At 41.5% G+C, this 24,564-nt stretch overlaps 1 long non-coding RNA gene across 5 annotated transcripts in view; it reads right to left on the reverse strand.

Moving 5' to 3' along the window:
• Positions 1–419: 419 nt before the first annotated feature.
• The window catches only part of LOC103349473 (translation initiation factor IF-2), a 73,317-nt gene continuing 49,172 nt past the window's right edge, over positions 420–24,564 (reverse strand). For 3 of the 5 annotated variants that reach the window (XR_007922367.2, XR_011383216.1, XR_011383215.1), the window contains 2 exons: positions 10,272–10,347; positions 420–770 (listed from right to left, as the gene is read on the reverse strand). This is a non-coding gene — a long non-coding RNA (translation initiation factor IF-2). The remainder of the gene's footprint in view (positions 771–10,271; positions 10,348–24,564) is intronic. The other 2 variants (XR_011383218.1, XR_011383217.1) reach the window with 1 other exon arrangement.

Raw genomic sequence — 24,564 nt, forward strand, 5'->3', positions numbered from 1 at the left:
TAGCATTTACACAAGAACACAAGACAGAAACATCTCTTGGAATCACCAGTGTACTTGTTTCAAGAATCCGCAGAGCCATAAAATGAGAAGGGTCCAGAATAAAGGAGTAGCTGGTTTCAAACACTGTTTAATTTTCCTTCCAGATCACCGCTGAGTGAGAGCCCAGCAAACTCCTATATAGTGCAGGCCTTTGTGGAGGCTTATATTTCCCACCTGTATTTCTTTTTCTTTTTCCAGCAACAGTCGGCTTCTGTGCCAACTCCTAAATAACCATAAATTTTGTTCTTATAAACCTTAATGAATGCTTGGCCAAGATGCTGTAACTATTGGCTTCTACATTGGAGCATAAATGGAAAGGGGGGAAAAAAAGTATGCACTGTGAAAAACTGGATAAAATGGAAAAAAGATCACAGCAAACCCAAAGTCGCAATTTGCCTTTAATGTGAAGGAGGCCTTGTTTTCACGGTGTGGCAGCTTTCAGGGGTTTTAATCTCAAAGTGGCTGATCAATTTAAGGTAAGTGGCAGGCATTTGGCTTGGTTCCCAGGCTTTGCTTTGCTGCTCTGAGAAAAGAAAGGATTCAGTGAGACACACAGACAACAGGCATCAGCAGCAGCTCCCACATTCCAGGCATTTTAACACAGATTAGGTTGGCATGATTCTGCTGTTTACTGAAATCTCCTAGGTGTTGCGTTTTTCCTTTTCCTTGCCGCGGTTATCCAAGATGGTTTTCTTAGGTCAAGACCTTCATATGCCAAATAGCTTGCAGGGCTGTGAAGGGAAAAGATGAGCAGGGGTCAAGACTTCGGACAAAAATGCTATTTCGCTAGCTTGCTGCAACGTAGGAGACTGCAGAGAGCAGGTAATTGAGCTCTGAACTTGTTGCCTAAGGCGTACGTGGAGACAGGAACTGTTGGACATGCATGCCTGAGGGGGGAGAAAGGAAGGTAATTTCTCTAACAAGGACAAACTTCATGCAGCTGGGAATGCCCCACAGATTAAAGCATGATTTGTAGTTATTTTTACTTCAGATTTTATAAACGTGAGCCTTACACATCTTCTGAACAGATTACAACCAATATTCTACTTGTAGTAATCTTTTCACTTTAGACACTCATTTTTTTTCAAAACTGTTATGAAGTCTACAGACCCTTACCACTGTTCCATGTTCTCAGCAAACATGAATTTCCTTAATCCATTTGACCCATAACTTAAGTGAAATAAAATATGGACCAGATCCCCCAAAAATGTTTAAATTGTACAAGCTGGCTATTTTAAGCTTTACGGAAAATTTTGTTTGTAAAGTACATTTTCAGGGGTTTTTGTTTTTGTTTTTGTTGATTTATTTGAGAAGCGGAGAGACAGACAGAGTTCCCATCTACTGGTTCACACCCTCAAATGCCTGCAAAAGCCAGGGCCAGACCAGGCCAAAGCTGGGAGCCAGGACCTCAATCCAGATTTCCAGTGTGGGTGGCAGAAACCCAATCACATCTCCATCTTTGCTGCTTCTCAGGGTCTGCATTAGCAGGAAGCTGGAGTCAGGAGCCAGGAATCGAACCCAGGCACTCTGCTATGGAGCATGCCTGTTTTAATCAGCATCTCAAACACTAGGCTAAACGCGCACCACCATTTTCACAGTTTTTGAACATACATTGTCTTACCTTAATACACGTATATTCAAGAACACCTTCCTTGTGAGTCATCTTCATGACAAATTTCATCACTTTTTTCCTGTTTAAGAACTTTATCAACATAAGAAGCTCACATAGATTTTTTTTTTATGAAAAAAGTTTATTTTAGTGCAAAAAGGTTTTGAGATCCATAGCATAGTTTTCTTTTTTTTTTTTTAACTTTTGATTTTCAGCTGAATGGCAGTCATGCCATCCCTCTATTTTTTTTTTATCATCTTTTATTTAATGAATATAAATTTCCAAAGTACGACTCATGGGTTACAATGGCTTCCCCCCCCCATACCGTCCCTCCCACCCACAACCCTCCCCTTTCCCACTCCCTCTCCCCTTCCATTCACATCAAGATTCATTTTCGATTATCTTAATATACAGAAGATCAGCTTAGTATACCTTAAGTAAGGATTTCAACAGTTTGCTCCCACACAGAAACATAAAGTGAAAAATAATAGATGATTTTTTTTAAATGATGATGAAATCAGATCAGACCTAATGTCATGTTTAATCCCAGTGAGAGTCAAGTTGGGAATTGATAATTTCTTTTTTTTTTTTTTTTACAGAGGATCAGTTTAGTATGCATTAAGTAAAGATTTCAATCGTTTGCACCCCCATAGAAACACAAAGTGAAATATACTGTTTGAGTACTCGTTATAGCATTAAGCCTCAGTGTACAGCACATTAAGGACAGAGATCCTACATGAGGAGTAAGTGCACAGTGACTCCTGTTGTTGACTTTACAAATTGACACTCCTGTTTATGGCATCAGTAATCTCCCTATGCACCAGTCATGAGTTTCCAAGGCTATGGAAGCCCCTTGAGTTCTCCGACTCTTATCTTGTTTAGACACGGTCATAGTCAAAGTGGAGGTTCTCTCCTCCCTTCAGAGAAAGGCACCTCCCTCTTTGAAGACCTGTTCTTTCCACTGGGATCTCACTCACAGAGATCTTTTTCCCAGAGTGTCTTGGCTTTCCATGCCTGAAATACTCTCATGGGCTTTTCAGCCAGATCCGAGTGCCTTTAGGGCTGATTCTGAGGCCAGAGTGCTATTTAGGACATCCGCCATTCTATGAGTCTGCTGAGTATCTCACTTCCCATGTTGGATCACTCTCCCCTTTATTTATTCTATTGGTTAGTGTTAGCAGATACTAGACTTGTTTATGTGCTCCCTTTGACTCTTAGTCCTTTCATTATGATCAATTGTGAACTGAAATTGATAACTTGGAATAGTGAGATGGCATTGGCACATACCACCTTGATGGGATTGAATTGGAATCCCCTGGTATGTTTCCAACTCTACCAATTGGGGCAAGTCAGCCCGAGCATGCCCTAAATTATACATCTCTTCCCTCTCTTATTCCCACTCTTATCACATAGATTTTTTAAAAATAGTTTTCCATCTATGAAACTTTCTTTTTTTAAAAAAAGATTTTATTTATTTATTTGAGAGGTAGAGTTACAAACAGTGAGAGGTAGAGACAGAGAGAAAGGTCTTCCTTCCGTTGGTTCACTCTCCAGATGGCCACAATGGCCAGAGTTGTGCCAATCCAAAGCCAGGAGCCAGGTGCTTCTTCCTGGTCTCTCACGCGGGTGCAGAGGCCCAAGCACTTGGGCCATCTTCTACTGCTATCTCAGGACATAGCAGAGAGCTGGATTGGAAGAGGGGCAGCTGGGAGTAGAACTGGCACCCATAGGGGATGCCGGCGTCTCAGGTGGAGGATTAACCTATTGTGCCACAGCACCGGCCCCTCTTTGAAACTTTCTAAAAGTAAAACTCAAATTATCATACTTGCTATACTCAGAAATGCCTTCTTAAAATTTTATAAATTTACAATGTTTAGAGTATGTCTGATGCTATACCTCAATTTCCCCTATTCTAGTGAGTCAGGACATGCCTTCTGGGTCAGGCTATTGCCCTAGCAGGTAAGATGTTGCTTGGGAAGCCTGCATCCCATGGTAGAATGCCTGAGTTCAAGTCTTGGCTCCATTCCCAAGTCCAGCGCCCTGCTTTTGTGCACCCTGGGAGGCCACAGGTGATGACTCAAATAGTTGGATCCCTGCCACCCACCCAGGAGACCTGGATTGAGTTCCTGCCTCACAGTTTCAGCCTTGCCCAGCCCTGACGGTTGCAGGGCATTTGGGCAGTGAATCAGTAATGGGAGGTCTCTTTCTCCTATTCTGCTTGTATGTCTTTCTCCTTCTCTGCCTCTAATAACAGAAAGGAAGGAAGGAAGAAAAAAGAGAGAGAGAGAGAGAGAGAGAGAGAACTCCTTCCTGTGCTTAAGTTTGAATTGGGTCCCTGCCACTTGCCACTGAAAGAAAACAGATTAGTAAGTTTTCTGTTGGTCATAAATAAACTACCTGTGGTTCCAGGGACAAGCAAGACCAAACAGACTCTGGGCCACAATTCCCTTCTCTATGCAAAGAGCTTCATTCCTTCACACCAGGGGTATCTGGACACCCGTAAAAGTATGGCTTCTAGGATTTGCAGCTTCAGAAATGGCATAGGAAGATGCTCAAAATTAGGGTAGAGCTGCAAGTAGGAGCCCTGTGTTGGAAGTGGCGGTGAAAGCTGCTGGACACGTTCCAGAAGGGGCAGTCCACAGGCAAGAAGACAAAGCAAGTACCGGAGATGAGGAGCTGGACGACTCGAAAATGTAAACTATGCCTAGGAAGTAACAACAGGAAAGACTAGCTAGAAGCAACCCCATTTACCACAGAGATGCTGATGCATGTATTTAACCAAATGTCTGCTATGGGTAAAGCTCTAAAACATATACCAAGGTATGATAAGTTTGCTCTCTTATTCTGTCTCTCTCTGCATGTCTCTCTGCCTCTGAAATATTTTTTAAAAGAATCTCACAGAATTATTGTGAATAAATGACATAACATGTGTGCAACATTTACCAACAGTGCGATGACTTGGTAAGTGCTCCGTAAATGTTAGCTGCATACCTTTATTACATCTGTTTGTATTTTGTGCTCATTAGGAGGCTTACTGCATGAGTTCATTTCACAACATTGGTGTAGATATGGGATGTATATGTACTGCATTATTATGGATGCCAATTAGAGAATGTGTATAGTGTTATGAATTTGGGAGTGTCTTCATCTGTTTGAGCTATTACAACAAAATGCCCTGGACTGGGTAATTTACAAGCAGAAATTTATTGCTTACAGTCCTAAAGGTTGATCAGTCCAAGATCAAGATGCATCATGGATGGTGCCCTATGGCTACTTCTCCACATGGCAGAAGGGGAAAAGTAGCTCCCTTCATGTCTTTGGACATAAATATAATGTATAAGGGCACTGATTCCATTCATAAAGGCAAAAACCCCATGAGTTAACTTCCTTAAGACTCCATCCATTAGCACCATCATATTAGATATTAGATTCCAACATATGAATTTGGGAGAGGGGAGGGGACACCCTCATTCAGACCATAATAGAAAGGATGGGAAAATGTGTGTGTGTGTGTGTGTATGTACATGTACACATACAAGTTTGTGCATATTTGTGCACACAAACATGGTTTCTTATGGTATCAACATGCTCTCAGTTACCCAACTGGAAAACCCAATCAACACCTTGGTTCTTCCCCTTTCATCTTTCTTCTGTATCCAGTTATTCAATGAATCTAAGGCAGAAAGTTGAGGTATCATTAAAAACCAAAATTGCTCTTGGAATTAGGACTCCAGGTTCAATCTGTTCCTAGTTTTGTGACACTAAGCAAACCACTTAATCTCTCAAAGCTTCAGTTCCTCATCTTCAAATCGACAAGACCGCATAGGTCCCCAGCACAGCGGCTAACACACAGCAGGTGCACAGTGTACTCTGCTGAGTCTGGGTCTCCTTTCACCGTGTCTCCAGAGCCCACGCTTTCTTCTGCCCCGCTAGGCTCCCTGCAGCAGGCCCACATCCCTCTCTCCTGAGGCCCAGCCTCCAACCCAAGCATCCAGTTTTATCTGACCCAATCAAAATTATACACTGCACCAGACTGAAAAGAACTTCTCACTGTATTTCAGTTCATTTATTGGTATTTTTAAACCAAACCACCAAAAAATAACAAATTTTGATATTTCCTGCTCATATGTTTAGGTATATATGTTGTCAATACTGCCATTCTGTCACCCTACAAAGACCATAATTTACTTAAATATTCTTAATTACTTTTGTTAATTCACTTTCTCTATGCTCTATATTTACTTTCAAGCCTATAACCTACCCAAAGCCCTGAAGATACTAAGATAAATGAGTCCAAAAAACCTGGCTCTACTAGTCACTTGCTGTAATATCCACAAAACCTAATAATTATTATACCCATACAATGCTGTATGCTAAGATCTTATATATACATATATATATATATGGATCTTCAAAAAGCTCATGGAAAAATGCACATTATGAAAAAAAATGCTTGGCTTCCAATTTTGTGTACCAAAAAATCTTACCTTTTAATTCCATTTTGCCCCAAAGTTTTTGACATACACTTGTAGCATTGAATTACTGACTCACGGTAGGTTAAGTGCTAATGTACTTTCTGACACAGACTATATAGCCAACATATATTAGTTCCTTTCATGGTGTCCTAAGCTTCCCGTAATCAATTCAAATATTTTCTGTAGCATCTGGGTTATTTTCATTTAATGCTTTGTGGATAACTTCCCCCATTGTCATGGTTTCAAGTACACTAAATACATGGACTCAGAATTCTCTATCTCTAGCTTATATGCTTCCTCCAATGCAGAAATCTATCAGCTCCCCTGAAAGCTCTTGGATATTCCACAGGTAGCCTTGTAAGGTAAGCTGATCCTTGTTGACAGAAGCAGAAAATTCAAATCCAGTCCGCTCCAGCAATAAGCAAAGTACTGTCATGTATTACTGAAAAGTCTAGGGCTACAGCTCCATTTTTGTGAGTGTGAGTCTCTTAATTCTCTTTCTACAAATCATGCTTCTGTCCCTGCCTTGGCTTTTTCTCATGACCGCAAATGGCTGCCAGTAGAAACTGGGCTACCTATTGCCTTACTTGCAGAAAGACACAGTTGTTTCCCTCATCTATAGAACAACCCCTGGAAAATACCAGATGCTGATTGGTCTAATTCTGGATTACATTATGTACACGAATCAATAGCAACAGCAAGGGAAACAGGATTATTCTGATTGGCTTGGCCTATTTAGGGTCCATTCTCTAAAACTCAGGGACAAGCTTTTACCACCCAAATCAATTAACTACACAATGGAAGAGAAGTAAAATGGATGCCCATTGTAAACTCTGCTAAGGGTTGAACTGTCTGCCCATGACACATATGTTGAAGTCCTAATCCCCAGTGCCTGTGAATGAGACGTTATTTGCAAATAGGGTTTCTGCAGATGTACATGAGGTCATCACAGTGGTCCACAATCCAGTATGACCGTCTCTATTTAAGAAAAGAGAACTTTGGGCACCGACAGAGATGATACCATCTGATGAGAGATGCAGAGTTCGGAGTGATGCCGTCACAACCCAAAAACACCAAGGACTGCTGGCCACTAACAGAAGCTAGGACAAGACAAGGAATGATTCTACCCTACAAGTTTCACAGGGAACACCTTGATTTTGCACTTATAGCCTCCAGAACCATGGTAGAATAAATACTCATTGTCTGAAGCAGCCAATTTGTGTTATTTACTCTGTAAGAACAATCCTTGGAAACTATATAGATGTTTTCTAGATAAGCCCCTCCCGCATTACTTTATATATCCTTTTATCATGGAAAATAACATGACCTTTAACATCCTGGAGGACAAGGACCACATCTTCATTGACTTCAAGTCCCCAAGGTATGAAAATATGTAACCACAACTGAATTCAGGAGTAATGAATGAACTCCAAGTAAGTGGTAGGTTATACCTCAGAGTTTTTACTAGCAAACTCCATTTTTGGTTCAACTACTTAACATTTCTGGCCATAAATTTTCAAGTCTGTATGTTAAGAGTATTTTACTAAGATGGACACTATGTGACCCTGTCCAGGTATCTAAAATAATAAATGGAAATGTGCCTAATTTTGATCAGCACACCAAAAAAATTAATGAGGGACCTAGAAGGACAGAGCAGATTCCATGAAGAGAATACTGGGAATGTTCATTTACAGCTGACACATGTAACTGAAGGATTTTACAGTCACTGATTATTTGTTCTCTTTGGATTCAAAAGAGTGGGAAAAAAAGGATTGAAGGAACATAAATGTAATGTCGGAGATATTTTAATGAAACATAAGGAAGAATTTTTTTTATTTGAAAGGCAGAGTTACGGCGAGATGGGGGAGGAGGGAGTCTTTAACCACAGGTTCACTTCCCAAATGGCCACAACAGCCAGAGCTGTGCCAGGCCAAAGCCAAGAGCTAGGAGCTTCTTCCAGGTCTCCTACATGGGTGCAGAGACCCAAGCACTTGGGCAATTCTCCGCTGCTTTCCCAGAACACCAGCAGGAAGCTGGACCAGAAGTGGAGCAGCAGGGACTTGAACTGGCGCTCATATGGGATGCCGGCACTGTAGGTGGCAGCTTAACCTGCTACGCCACAGCGCTAGCCCCACAAAAAATCTTTAAAAAAAAACTGAACAGTAGGAAATGGAAAAACCACCACTTGGCCCTGCTAATTGATCTCCCTTTTATTGTTACTCTTAATAAGTAAGATACTATTACTAGATGCTTGTATATATACATATACATATACAGATACAAATATATGTATAGTGATATAAAATTATTTAATTCCCATAACAAGCCAGTGAAGGAACCAATATTATCCTCAATTTACACATAAGAAAACTGCTTATGATAAAATAGATAAAACATGGCAACCTTTTTCTTAAAGGGCCATAGAGTAAATACTGTAGGCTCTAGCCATACCACCTTTCACATCTACTCCACTCTGCCATTGTAGCATAAATGCAACATAATGCAGATAATAGTAAATGAATGGATATATCGGTGTTCCAACAAAACTTTATTTACAAAAATAAACCATGAGGCTGGTGCCACAGCTCACTAGGCTAATCCTCCGCCTGCAGTGCCAGCACACCGGGTTCTAGTGCCGGTCGGAGCGCTGGATTCTGTCCTGGTTGCTCCTCTTTCTGTCCAGCTCTCTGCTGTGGCCCGGGAGTGCAGTGGAGGGTGGCCCAAGTGCTTGGGCCCTGCACCCGCATGGGAGACCAGGAGGAAGCACCTGGCTCCTGGCTTCAGATCGGCGCAGCATGCCAGTCGCAGCAGCCATTGGGGGGTGAACCAATGGAAAAGGAAGACCTTTCTCTCTGTCTCTCTCTCTCTCACTGTCTAACTCTGCCTGTCAAAAAATAAATTAATAAATAAATAAAACAAACCATGAGTCATATTTGCCAATCCCTGGATTAGATAATTATATTTTTATAATGATAAGAAGGTAATATTCAAGCTAAAATTACTATGAAAAATTATCTGAGTAGAAAAGATTGTTGATTTTTAAAGCATTTGGATGAGATATAACTTAATTCCTTTAATATTAAAACATATTTGCTTTCTGGAATAAATATTTTTTCACAGTATGAGGGGTACTTAAAAAGTTCACAGAAAATTAAATTAAAAGATGTTTCTTTTGGTGCAAAAATGTTTTAAAGCTAAGTATTTTTTCATATGTCTTTCCCATGAACTCTTAGAAGATCACTCATATTTTATTACTCTTTTTTTTTTTTTTTGACAGATAGAGATATACATAGAAGGAGAGACAGAGAGAAAGGTCTTCCATCTGATGGTTCACTCCCCAGTCGGCCACAACGGCCAGGTCTACACCGATCTGGAGCCAGGAGCTTCTTATGGGTCTCCCACGCGGGTGCAGGGGCCCAAGGACTTGGGCCATCTTCTACTGCTTTCCCAAACCATAGCAGAGAGCTGGATTGGAAGTGGAGCAGCCGGGTCTCGAACTGGCGCCCATATGGGATGCTGACACTTCAGGCCAGGGCATTAACCGGCTGCGCCACAGCGCCAGCCCAGCATTTCCTAATTTCTAAGAGGAGCATATATGGGGCAAGAAGGCAGAAGCAGCTAATATGAAGGTAAAAAGCAAAGCAGACATCTAGGCAATCTCATGGTACCAAGGAAAGAAAAGCCGGAATTCAGGGACCAGCACCAAAAAGAGATACTTAAAGGGATGCACCATGTGAATAAGAAGCATCCAGAAACAGAAAAGCCTTAACTAAAGTGTTTTCCATGGATTCTATCTGCCCTCCAGAAAAAAGAAATTACTTATTCTCTGGAACAGATGACATCACCCAGGGACTTCACGATTATTTGTATACAGTTCTGATTGTCAGTAAACAGTGACCAAATACTCTAGGAATCAGGGAGAAAGGAACAAGAATTGGGGGTGAGGGGAATATGAGGAGCAAAACAGACAATTAAACAGAACCATAGGTGATCCAGACAATGGAGTTAGGGAATTCAGTTTTTACAAGTATCAAGCACTGCAATTATCCTGTAGTGAACTGGCAGTTTTGGTGTTTCACTGTATGCTCAAAGGAGAATATTCACCATTTTCTGGGGATTCTAATAAAGACGCCTCCCTTTTTACTTACCTGCATGTCTGAGGCCAGTCTGTCTTCATGCACCTCAATCGAAACAACGTAATGCAACAGACTGAATCCAGCTATGCTAGACATTAAAGAGATTTATAAAAATGTAAAACATATTAATCAGTAATATATTTTGTTTTAGAAAATGCTGTTATTTTCACTTAAAATATATCACTTATGTATTTAACATGGAATGCATTTATTATCATTACTAAATTAATTAGAAAATATTTTCAAATTTTCTCAATGTTCAATTCCATTATAGTGTATATCAATAAATTTAACCGATGTCAACAAAACGTCCCTAGAGTTCTCAATAATTTTGAAGTGGATAGATGGCTTCTGAAACCAAAAGTTTTGAGAATGCCCACCTGTAGATTCAAAACATCCACAACCAAGTTCTCAGAAGGGCTTTTTGTTAAACATATGTTTATCGTCATGAGTGGAAACTGGCAAGCCATTTCTAAACTTTATATCAAAATGCAAAGGATGAAGAATTCCAGTAACGGGGCAGGGGGTTAGCCTAGCAGTTAAGATGCCCATGTTCCACGTCAGAATGCCAGGGGTCAGTCCCCACCTCAGGCTCCCGATTCCAGCCCCCTACAGACCCTGGGAAGCAGCAGTGAAGGTTCCAGTAATTGGATTCCTAACTCCTGGATCCAATCCAGGCCTGACCCAGCCCTGGCCACTGGGAAGTGAACCAGCAGGTAGGAGCTAGCTCACTCGCTCATTCTCCATCCACCCCTCTCCCTCTCCCTCTTAAATAAAAATCTTAAACTTTAAAAATGTTTAAAGAATATCCCAAAACACTGTGAAGATTAGCTAACAGTAATCAAGGGTTATTTTTAAAGTGACAGCAACTTAAAAAGTGAGCTACTGACACAAATAGAGAAAAAACAGACCAAGAATAGAGCCAATAGAGCCACACATCCTCTCCCTGCATTTCAGTGGTCCTGCAATGCATTGGGGACAGGCCGATCTGTTGGATAAATTATGCTGGATTATTTGTTCCACATCCTGGTTAGCATTTGCTGTTTTCAGCATGCTGGATTTTGATCATTCTAATAGACGTGTAGTGATATCTTGCTGTAATTAAAAAATCTCCAGTGGCATATGCTGTTGGACATTTTTCATGTTGCCATCTGCATATCCTGTTTGGTGAGGTGTCTATTCAGATCAGTTGCCCAATTTGTAATAATGTTTTTTTTTACTGTTGAGTTTTCAGTTCTTTGTATATAAGTTCTTTATTGAATATGTCTCATAAATATTTCTTTCTAATCTGTGGGTTCCCTTTTCATTTTCTTAAGCTAGTGCTTCAAAAAGATTTTAAAACAGGATATTCTGTGGTATCTTCTGGAAGTTTTATTGATTTATCTCTCAGTCCATCCAGAACTGGTTTTTACATGTGGTGTGAAGTAGGGGTGTGTATATGTGTGTATTATTCAGGAAGCTCATTCACTGCTGGGTAGAATGCAAAATGGTACAGCCACTATGGAAGACAGTTGAAATTTTATTACAAAATTAAACATTGTCTTACCATATAATCCAGCAATCACACGCCTAAGTATTTGCCCAGATTAGTCATAAACTTATAGACACATAAAAAGCTGCACATAAATATTTACAGCAGCTTTATTCATAATTGCCCCAAAGTGGAAGCAACCAAGATGTTGTACATCCTTACAATAGAATATTTTTGAACAATAAAAAGAAATGAGCCTCAAACAGATGTGGAAGGACTTCAAAAGCATATTGCCAAGTAAAAGAAGTTGATCTGAAAAGGCCAGATACAGCCACCAGTGGAATGGCCACAGCTCTGCTGGCTCTTGCAGGAACTTCTACTGTCGGCCTCACCAGGAGGATGCTACTGAGTTCCTACTGTACCATCCACATCATGAACACAATTCATTCCCCAGGGGCAAGAAGAACATGGTACACATACTTACAAAATCACAAGTCTGGAAGGTGCCAAGCAGCAGTTTGAACCTGGGGGCTTGGTTACAACACCCAGCTTCTCAACAACCGTGCTAGGCTCTCTCCAACTGCATGATGTTACCTTACCATTTTAAGGAGCCTGCAAGGCAAGTGAGCTCAGCACCACCTCCAGCCACTGTGCCATTTATCAGAAAGCTTCAAAGCTGTGTGGCTAGCCTGATTTGAAGAGATAGGAGAAGCAATTCTTAGGACAAACTGGGCTTCTGCAAATACCAAGTGCTTTCATGAGGGCAGGCCGGGAGGACCTGGTGTGACAGCTCATCCGGGAGCCATAACTGCACCCTGTGGGGCCATGTGGCTGCATGCTGACTCAGAAGAGCGGGGTGGGGGGGGCACTTGTGAGTCACCAAGACCACATCCTGCCCCTCCCTTGTCTTTTCCCCTGGAAGCTGCCCCTGGGTCTTCTTTGTGAGCTCTCCACCCCAAGAATGGAGCTCAGATCTTTGCAGCCAGTGTCTGCAAACTTAGGTCCTATTTTCCAGGAACATTTGGCTTTGGTTCTTTCAGTGGTGTCTACGTGTGAAGTTGACTATGACTAAGTGTGAAACTGAGTCTATGCAGGAAGACCCGGGGCTTAATTCAGGCTGCTGCTTTTTCAGTTTTGGTGGGCCCAACCCAATGTCTAACATCACATACCCATGCCTTTCTGATTTAAATCAGAAAGACAATTCTTAAACACACAAGGTCGGCTAGACAACAACTTGGGAGAAATTTGTTCTTTCTGAGAATTGTGTTACAGACACATAGTCATCATCGTCAAAGACGGAGCAAGTGTTTCACCCTGCTCTGATTCATCTTTGAAAAATGTGTGGTAGGCAATTCAAAATCCCGCCCCCCTTACCTTCAAATAAAGAATAAGGCAAAAGGTCAGGAGTTTTTTGGTTTTGTTTTTTGTTTAGTTAAAGGCAATAGTAAAATAAGTATCTGTTGGGGTTTTTTAAAGACTTGTTTTATTTCCATAAAAGATACGGGAAGTTAGGATTAGAAAGGCAATGGTAGTCAGTACAGGCTATGGAAGGATTTAACACTTCAGACTAAGGAGCCTGAAATTCATTTTGTGGGCAAGGAGTAAATCATAAAGGTTTTTAATCTATTTTATTGTTTAATATTTTTGTAGTCTAGTTTTATAGAAAAGTATTAGAAATATTAAATTGAATAAAAAGTTAAAGACAGAATTATGCAGTCAACATTTATGTCAAGACACAGAATGCCAACATGTCAGAAATATCCATGATGGAATTTTTATGTGTTTTAATTGTGAACTGTGACTAGATTGAGATAAGGCACCAAACATAGATAATCAGTTTAATGGTGATTCTCATCAAGGTCAAGGAATCTAAGATAAACAGCACCTTGGAATCTCCTGAGTTCAGTTTCTGACTCACAACCGCCTGCCTCCCTACCACTCTTATTCTTATCCGCATATTTAGGATAATCGTGTCCTTGTATTCCTTATGTTAATGTACCGCTAAAAAAGATGGTTTAGTTTTCCTCTTTTTGAACTTTCTTGAAATGCAAAGTTGATGTTTTCGCTGGTGTTTTGCTTCTTTGCCCAACTTTATCCTCTGCCTGTGGCCCTGGCACCCTGGGTTCTAGTCCTGGTCGCTCCTCTTCCAAGTCCAGCTCTCTGCTGTGGCCCGGCAGTGCAGTGGAGGATGGCCCAAGTGCTTGGGCCCTGCACCCACATGGGAGACCAGGAGAGGCACCTGGCTCCTGGCTTTGGATCGGTGCGGTGTGCCGGCTGCAGCATGCCGGCCGCGTTGGCCATTGCGGGGTGAACCAACAGAAAAGGAAGACCTTTCTCTCTGTCTCTCTCTCTCACTGTCCACTCTGCCTGTCAAAAAATAAATAAATAAATAAAAATAAAAATAAAATAAAGTCATCTATGCTTATGCTTGTAGTTAGTAGTCCATTCATTTCTTTTTTTATTCATTTCTTTATTGCAACTATTCTATTGCATGAACATATCATAAGCCTGTCATAATTGTTACATAATTGGATTGTTTCCAGTTTGGGGCTGTTAAAAGCAATGCTGAAGAATATTGTAGTGGGGTGTGGTATACAAGAGGACTTCAAAAACTTTGTGGGAAATGAAATTAAAAGATAAGTTTATTTTGGCGTAAACAAAATTTTAAACCTGTGTTATGAAGGAGGGGCCTTTGTAAAGTTCATTGAAAATGTATACTATGAAAAAACTTCATGAATTTCAAAATTTTTTCCAACAAAATAAAATTATCTGTAAATTCTACCTTTCCATGAATTTTTTGAAGTATATGTGTATAAAAAGAGAGAAAAAATAGGAAAATCTTTCTAGTAGTAATATGCAAGTTGAACTCAGAGAGTGAGGAATCATGAAATTTAGTTGGGAAACTCAATCATAAATGATCAAACACTGAAATTTGGTGATTAACAGGAATAAGAGAGGACAGATCTCTGGCAGTAGTTTACAAGTATGCCTACTTACAGCCTTCATAGTTAATGCTAGGCTTCCTTTCTGAAAATACTCTCTCACAAAGTTCATATGCATGAATGCTCATGCCCATTCCTCCATGTTTTTTCCAACTTTTATGTTATTTACCTCTTTGAATGTTTGCCAAAATGACCAGAAAATCAGTTATTTTAAATTTCACCTTTCTAATTACTAGTGTCTTTGGGCATTTCCTTACTTTTTCATCAAGCTATTGAATTTTATGTGTATAAATTGCCTGTCCATATCCTTTGCCTATTTTTCTACCAGCTGTTTGCTGTTGGTTGACCCCAGTTAGCTCCCCAGGCTAGAGTAGGAAGTCAGTAAGGACTGTGGAATTCTTTTGCCACTAGGGCTGCTGATGGCAGAAGGCACCTTCACCTTTCCCCACCCTCATTCTCGGCAAGATGGTGTCCTCTGGCTGGGAGCTGGTTGTGCAGGTGAAGTGACAGCTGCTAGGGCGGCCAGCAGTAGTGGTTTCTGTCCTGTTTGCTATCTTTGGGAGTCTCTATGCTGTTCTGTTACTTTACTGAGAATTCCTCTTGGTCAGTTCCCTGGGAACATGATCCTTATTTTGTTTTTCCGGTATTTTTCTATGGCTGCGATGAGTGTAGCTTCTCATTCTTTAGGCATCTTGATTCTCTATCAGTCAGGTCTTATCTTGGCTGTTGATTTGAGAAAACTCAATAAAGTTTGAATATTAATTCTCTGTCTACTACCTGTTGTATTGTAAATATGGATTTCCCTGTCTCTTGCTTATCTTTGTTTACAGTGTCTCTTGCTGCAGATAAATATTTGTGTGTGTGATAACTTTTTTGATGTATCAGCTGGGCTAGACCACCATGTCCAATCATTCAGTCAGATACAACTTTTGGTTTTCTTATAAAGCTGTTTTGAAGACATAATTAAAGCTCTAATCAGTTGACTTTAAGAGAGACTATCCTAAACAATCAGTTGATCATCTAATAAGCAGGACTAAGGCTTCTCCCAAAAGAAGATAAATTTTCAGCTCACCTGTGATATCCTCTTGCTGGGAGACCTGCATTTCTGATCTGGGACTTGCTTTGGCATCACATAAGCCAATCTAAGCATATGTATATATGTGTTTATACACACACACACACACACACACATATATTTATATACATGGTGTTCAACTTGGAATTTCTTTGGCTTTACAATGATGTGAAAGTGACACATATTGTATAAAGTAGAGCTCATACTTTGAATTTTGATCTTTCCTCAGGCTAGAAATATGTGCTCCTCTATCACAACACTGGGCAGTAACAACAAACTACAATTCCCCTTTAGTCACAAGATCATGCAGGTAAACAACTGATACACTACAGGTTACTGTGTTGCTATGCTGTTACGCAGACTGGGTTTATTAAATTTACTATCTTATAACATTTTCAACTTAAGATGAGTTTATTGAGGCATAACGCCATTGAAAGTCAAGGAGCATAAAGTTGGGTACTGCATATGACATTTTGATAACTCTGCTTATATGACAGTATTTACTATACATAGTCTAGGTATGTAGCAGCTATACCATCTAGAATTTGTATAAGTATACTTTCTGATGTTCGCAAAATGACCAAATCGCCTAATGGTGCATTTCTCAAAATGAATCCCCATCATTAAACAACATATGAACATATGACCACACACACAGATACATATACTGATGAATTTGCACAAAGCTCAGGGAAAATACATATTATGAAAAAATTATGCATGGATATCAAATTTTTGGCACCAATATAAATTTATCTTTTCATTCCATTTCCATGAACTTTATAAAGAACCTCATGCACATATATACATGTGTGTATGTGTGTACATGTGTGTGAGTGTATTTGAATTTCTATTTATATTGATTTATTTCCCCCATTTGTTCTGCTTCTCTAGTTGAACCATGACTGACACATAGAATAGTAATATTTTTACTTTGAACATCTATCAGTCTTTTCATTGACAGCATCTAGTTTTTGTGCCTTGTTGAGGCAGTCTTCATGTGAAGAAATATGTAATTCATGTTCATGTAGCATTGGTGATAATGGTTAAAACCTGCAAAGTCCTCCTCCACTTCTCTCTACCATTCCTTCTTCATCTACAGGCAACCATTGTCAATAAATATACTAGTCTATTTTTATGTCAAAAAATAGTTTGTGTGTGTGTGTGAATGGGTAAAGTATATACAAAATAGGCTGGAAGAACACATCTCAATTTAGTAAAAATGGTTACTTGTAGATGAGGAGGGAATAGCAGACAGAAATGAAAAAGAACTTTTAGTGTATTTTTGCTTTGATCTTTTAAAGCTAATACAATGAAAATGTAAATTCATATTTAATTTGGTGCTTTTTTAAATCTTGAAGCCTTTACAAAGAGTCAACAGTAATGACTGTGGCTCTAATATTTCAAATTTGGGTGACCAAGACATAGGATTTACATTGATATATATAATGATTCCAAAAGCAAATTGATTTACTGTGGGCATTATAAAATCCCAATCCATGCTTAAATGCAGAATAGAAGACAGTACTGAGGCTGAGTATGTCTGACTGGACAGCACATGCTTGGCCTAAATTTTCAAAGCATATAGATCAAGTGAAATATATGTACAGCCCAAATTTGGCTTGTGGGCCATAAGTAGGTAACTCCTACAACTGCATAATGAAAGATGAGGTTTATTTGGAACCAAGAAAGATAAATTTTGCAGTAGGCATTTGGTGTAGTGGTTAACAGTGCTTAGGACTCCTGCATTCCATATCAGAGTATCTGGGCTCACGTCCTGCATCTATTTCTTATCCAGCTTCCTGCTAATGTGCACCATGGGAGGCAGAGGTGATGGCAAGTGGTTGGATTCCTGCCACCCACTTGGGGGACAGACTGAGTTCTGAGCTCCTGACTTTAGCCTGGCTTAGTCCAGGCCATTGTGGACATTTGGGGGAGTGAACTAGCAGATGGGAAAATTCATTCATTCATTCATTCTCTCTCTCTCTCTCTCTTTCCCTCTCTCTCTCCTTTCTCCCTTTTTCAAATAAATCAGTTAATTAGAAAATTTAAAGTCTGATAAACTTTGTGTTTTAAAAAGATCTTAAAATTATAAAAGTTAATATTCTAATAAAAACATCAATATAACTTGATATGGATGTGTTCTTTTTGACAGATATATTGTAGATACATATTCATGCTGTGTTTAAGAATATCATCCCATTTTGATTCAATTTGGGTGGAATGGTTGGGTTAATACAAAAATCTTCTTCATCCACTTTCAAATAAGTGTAAAAGGACACATTTTTCTAGGAAAGACAATTATTAAGAGTCCTATAAAGGTTAAGAAACTCAGAAATGGGGAACTTTAGATTTGAAGGTGTGACATTCAATAAAAGGTGCTACTTGAAATGTCACACTTCATACCAAATGGTTAAGATTTTTAAAATTAAAGAACAGCAACGTGAACAGGACTCAGCACTGATCTAGCACTTGTTAAGTGTAACTCTGGTGCTGACATTGTGGCATAGTAAGCTAAGCATCGCCTGCAGTGTCACCATCCTGTATAGGCACTGGTTCCAGTGCCAGCTGCTCCTTTTCTGATGCAGCTCTCTGCTATGGCCTGGGAAAGCAGTGGAAGATGGCCCAAGTGCTTGGGCCCCTGCACCCATGTGGGAGACCCAGAAGAAGCTCCTGGCTCTTGGCTTCAGGTCGGCTCAGCTCTGGCCATTTAAGCCATTTGCAGAGTGGACCAGTAGATGAAAGACACCCCCCCACCCCCGACCTCTTTCTATAACTGTCTTCCAAATAAATAAATAAATATTTTTTTTTAGATTTATGTATTTATTTGAAAGTACACAGAGAGGAGAGGCAGAGAGAGAGACAGAGAGAGGTCTTCCATCCGCTGGTTCATTCCCCAATTGGCCGCAACGGCCGGAGCTGCGCCAATCCGAAGCCAGGAACCAGGAGCTTCTTCCAGATCTCCCACGTGGGTGCATGGGCCCAAGGACTTGGGCCATCTTCTACTGCTATCCCAGGCCATAGCAGAGAACTGGATTGGAAGTGGAGCAGCCAGGACTAGAACTGATCTGTCTATGGTAAGTGTGCATCATCTGCGCAAATCTTTTTTTTTTTTTTTTTTTTTTTTTTTTTTTTTTTTTTGACAGGCAGAGTGGACAGTGAGAGAGAGAGACAGAGAGAAAGGTCTTCCTTTGCCGTTGGTTCACCCTCCAATGGCCACCGCGGCCGGCGCACTGCGCTGATCCGATGGCAGGAGCCAGGAGCCAGGTGCTTTTCCTGGTCTCCCATGGGGCGCAGGGCCCAAGCACCTGGGCCATCCTCCACTGCACTCCCTGGCCACAGCAGAGGGCTGGCCTGGAAGAGGGGCAACCGGGACAGAATCTGGCGCCCCGACCGGGACTAGAACCCGGTGTGCCAGCGCCGCTAGGTGGAGGATTAGCCCAGTGAGCCGCGGCGCCGGCCAGGACAGGGCTTTAACCAGCTGTGCCACAGTGCCGGCCCCAGTAAACCTTTTTCAAAAAAAAAAAAAATTTAAAAAAAATTTTTAAAAACCTTGTATACAGGGGCTGGCATTGTGATACAGCAGGTTAAACTGTTGCTTGCAATGCTGGCATGCCATATCAGAGTGCCAATTTGAGTTCTGGCTTACTCTGCTTCCAATCCACCTCCCATGCTAATGTACCTGGGAAGGTAGTGGAACATGGCCCAAGTACTTGGGACCCTTCCACCCATGTGGGAAACCAGGATGGAGTTCCTGGCTCCTGGCTTCAGCCTGGGCCAGACCTGGCTATAACAACCATTTGGAGAGTGAACAAGCAGATAGAAGACATTTCTCTCTCTCTCTCTCTCTCTCTCTCTCTCTCTCTCTTTCTCTCTCTCCCTGCTTTTCAAATAAATAGTAGTGATAATAATAAAACTTTTATACTACAAATGTTACCATGAAGAAAATGAAGAGACAACCCACAAAGTGGGAAAAATATTTGCAAATCAGAAAACTTATATAAGGAAAACTTACAATTCAATAATAAGACAACCTAATTTTAAAACATCTAAATAAAATTTCTGGGAAAAAAGGGGAACAAATGCCTAATAAACACATGAAAAAAAAAATGGCCAACATCATTAGCCCTCAGAGCCAAACCACCTTACACCCACTAGAGTGACTCTAATCAAAAAGAAAACAACAGGGGCAGGGTGTGGTGCAGCAGGTTAAGCCACCACTTGGGATGCCCACATCCCATGTCAGAGTGCCTGAATCAACCCCCATCTCTGCTTCCAATCCAGCTTCCTGCCAATGCATCTGGGATGCAGCAAATGAGGGGTCAGATACTTCAGTCCCCATCACCAACGTGAGAGACCTAGATGGAGTTTCTGACTCCCAGCTTTGGCCTGGTCCAGCCCTGGCAGCTGAGGGCATTTGAGGAGTGAACCAGTAGATAGAAGTGGTGTCTGTCTGTCTGTCTGTCTCTCTCTCTCTCCCCCCTTTTTAAAAAATTTTTTTCAATGAATAAATCAACAGTTTTTTAAAAAAGTATAGTTCCTCTATTTTTATAAAAAAGACAAATAGCCGAAGTGGGTATTTAGCCTAGCTGTTAAGATGCTTACGTCCCACTTTGTAGGGCCTGGGTTCAATGCCAGCTCCAGTTCCGGGTTCCAGCTTCCTACCAGTGCAGATCTTGCCAAGCAGCAATTATGGCTCAAGTAATTGGGTTCCCGCCACCCATGTGGGAGACCAGGATTGAGTTTCTAGCTCCTGGCTCTGGCCCCGCCCCAGCTGTTGTAGCCACCAAACATTGCCCTTGGCTTTCCATTTTAGTTTGCTTTAGATAATTGTTTATTTCTCTTTTGGCTTCCTCTGTGATCCACTGGTTGTTCAGGAGCATGTTTTAAGTTCCCGTATTTGTGAAGTTTCCAAAATTTTTCCTGTTACTGATTTATAATTTCATACCCTTGTGGTAAGAAAAGATACTTGATATGTCTTCAGTACTCTTGAATTCATTCAGACTTTTTTGTAGCCTAACAAATGACCCAACTGGATCATTTCATGCTCACCTAAGAATGTGTATTCTGTTGCTGTTCTGTATTGTCTGATGTATAGTTCAAGTCCAACATTTCCATATTAATTTTCTGCCTGGATACTCTGTCCATTGTTGAAAAACGGGTGCTGAAGTCCCCTGCTATTATTATACTGAAATCTCTTCTTTCAGATCAACTAATATTTACTTTATACATTTAGGTGTTCCCATGGTCGGTGCTTATATAATTGTTGTATCTTCTTGATGAATTGACTCCTTTATCATTATTTAAGGACTTTCTCTGTTTCTTTTTACAGTTTGTGACTTAAAGTCCATGTGCACTTTAATATTTGGAATATCTCTTTCCATTCTTTCACTTGCAGTCCCTGTGCGCCTCCATTTCCTCCCAGTGCAGTACTGAAGCTTCGGTAGTTTCTTTTGGTTGTTACCATGATTTCCTGACTCTGTAATCCTGTGTCTGTGCATTGATGTCTGTGTGTCTGAAGAAGCAGCTACCTCCTCTGACCTTTACAGGTGTTTTCGGCAGGGACAGACCTTCACTATTCAGTCTAGCTTGAGAATCGGCTGAAGATGGCCATGGGTAGACAGAACTTACTGCTGGGTTCTCTAGTTGTGCTGGGTTCCTGTCGTTGCTCAGAAGTTGGATGGGACTGCTGGCTGGACAGCACTGTTCAGTGAGACCGCTGGCTGGGCTCTGGGGTCAGCAGAGCTACTGGTGAGGCACCACAGCGGCCTCAGACCAAGCAGGGTCACACACTGTGTTCCTTGGCCAGGCAGTACCATGATCTGGATTCTGCGGTTGGACAGGACTGCAGACGAGGCTGCAAGTTTAGGCTGAGCCTTTGCTCAGGACAAGGTGGGAGCAGAGGCAAGGCTGCACAGAAATGCAGGGAGAAGACTTGCCTCCTTGCCTGGTGGAGCTTTCAGGTAGGTTCTGAGGCTGGGTTGAGTCACTATTTGGAAGCCCAGTCAGGCAAGGCAAGCTTCTGTGCTCTGTAGAAATATATAAGGGCTGCCTCTTCCTACTTGGGTGAAGCCATGAGGCTGTGGCATAGGGAAGGGTAGGCATGTGGCTAGCTGGGGACTTAAGAGAGGTAGAACTCACCAGGCTCCTGGAAGGGACCCACTCACCTCTGCAGGTGGGCTAAGCCATTGTCCAGCATCTCTGATCTGGCACGACTGCTGGCAGGAACACAGCCCTCATGGTGGTCACTGTGAACCCTACACTCTTTCTTTGTCTCTATCTGACCCCAGATGGTCTAGGTCTGCCATTACCCCCAGTGTCTCCCAAGAAGTGAGGAGGGAGTAGGCCTCCAAGAGTTCTGGGAAGCTGGATGTCCACCCAGGCTCCTTTCCCTGCAACAGAAACCACAGACCCAGAGGAATCCTCTCTGCAGGATACTGTGCCAACCTGGGGGAGGGCTGATGCAGTCAAAGGGAGACCACTCCTCCCACCCTTCCGTGTGTGTGTGATTCACCCCTGCCCCCACGATTTCTGATCCACACAGGGTCCTCAGTCTCATTCTCCAGTTTGGGATTTTTCACCAAGGTGTTCTGGTCTGTGGATAGCTGCTAGCTGAACTTTCCTATGGGGAGAACTGAAGCCTGGGACCAACTATTCTGCCATGTTCCAGACATTACTCCCTCTGAGTCTTTATGTAAGACTGTAGCCTCCAGCTTCAAATTCAGTGCAGTAAAACCAAAGCTCTATTATCTGAGAAGACTAGAAAATATCGTGCATCAAAATTCAGAATGGACTGGCTTTTTGAACAGCACAACTACCAGATAAGCTAAGGACAAAAAGGAAGTCTCAAACAGCTCCAGTCTCCTTTGCAACTGTATCTGCAACCCAAACCTAGTTTCCCCTCCCACCACTGGAAGGATTCTCAATCAACAGTAACTACTGTGTGCTTGCTACATGCCACACACTGCTAGGTGCTGGAGACACAATGACTACCACAAGGTCTCTGCTTCCAAAGGGTTCCCAGCTTGGAGGGAAACAAAGAATTACACAGAAGGAATAAAAAAAAAAAAAAAAAGAAGTAATGCAAGAGAGGTCCAGACTCAGTACTGTGGGAGCAGGGAGGAGACGACAACTGAGTACAGCTGAGAAAGCTGCCCATGAAGGTGACCTTGCCGCTGGGCCTTGGAGAATGAGCAGAAAACGCCTGCTGTGCTCTCGGGGCATTTTCCCTACACATGTAAAATTCCTGTTATGCTCTTAAGCAAGCGTTTCTAAACATCCTTATCTACAAATAAAGCAGAATCAAATGAATGCCAAAAAAGGCACTAACTAGGCTATAAAGCTATTCCGAGAATAACAGACATGAGTACGTAGTTGAAGACATCTATGGGCTTTCTCTCTTTCTTTCTTTCTTTTTTGCCAGGCAGAGTTAGACAGTGAAAGAGAGAGACAGAGAGTTATAGACAGTGAGAAAGAGACAGAGAGAAAGGTCTTCCTTCCGTTGTTTCACTCCCCTAATGGCTACTACAGCCGGCGCTGCGCCAATCCGAAGCCAGGAGCCAGGTACTTCCTCCCAGTCTCCCATGCGGGTTCAGGAGCCCAAGCACTTGGGTCATCCTCCACTGCCCTCCCGGGCAACAGCAGAGAGCTGGACTGGAAGAGGAGCAACCAGGACTAGTACCTGGTGCCCCAACCTGGACTATAATCCAGGGTGCCGGCGCCGCAGGTGGAGGATTAGCCTAGTGAGCCATGGCGCCGGCCAGTTTTTTACAAGAATGCCAATAATCAGGAAAATAATGGACTGTTGATCCTAATTTATCTGGCAATAGCTATGGTTTTTCTGCTTTATTTTGCTCTGTCATAAAACAGACTCATTTCTGTGTTTAAGATTGGGCTGAACCACAAAATCAGAAGTGGCCCAGATGGGTAGTCTGTACATCTTGACTTCAGGTCTGGCTGCATTTAGTGACTCCTGGGTTAAATTTTTCTTGTCCTAAGATAGTTGAGAAAGATACTCCCAACTTCCCTTGCCAATCTGTCTTTTATCATCCATGGTCTTAGAAGTCATCTTTGGTAAGTGAAATAAAGTGGCATTTTCATGTGCAATTATTAAGTAAAAACCAACTGGAAACCCTAAGACTAGGTGGGCATTTCTCAGAAGCTAGAATTCCTCTGAAACAAGGAATTTATCAGCAAATGGTCTGTGAACCAGTTTTGACCCCCAAATACTTCACTCTATCTCTGAATGAACAAGGTGTTTTTATCTCAGTGTGATTTGTCAAGCGATTACAAAGACACACTACCATTTCACACGCAGGCTGGCCATTCACAGCTGTGAAAAACTGAAATTTCTCCTGTCATTTAAGTGGGAAAGGATTATAACCAAGATAATATGAAGCAAAGTTTAATTTGAGGCAACAAATAAAAAACTCATGGAAGAGAAAATTTTCTATCCTTCCATCCTTGGACTTTATTGCCAATATCCTAGGGACAGATAGCTGCCCATTTCTCCCTTCCACACCTTTCTCACTCTCCAAATTAGCCAAATAGATTTAGTTCTTCTATTTGTGTTTTTGTGTAATTAACAGTGATATATGGTTTTGTTTAAAGTATGTTTGCTATTCAATAAATATGGCTTTAATTTCAACGCCACTCTATAGACTTTCTTAAAATTTAATTCTTGCTTTAATTCCTTTAAATTAAAGGTTCCACTTCCCTCCCTTACACACACACACACACACAGAGAGAGAGAGAGAGAGAGAGAAGATGGAAGAGGAGGAGGAGGAGGAGGAGGAGGAGAATCGGCTTTGTTGTCCT

Source organism: Oryctolagus cuniculus, chromosome 16, assembly GCF_964237555.1.
Source record: "Oryctolagus cuniculus chromosome 16, mOryCun1.1, whole genome shotgun sequence".
NCBI lineage: Eukaryota > Metazoa > Chordata > Mammalia > Lagomorpha > Leporidae > Oryctolagus > Oryctolagus cuniculus.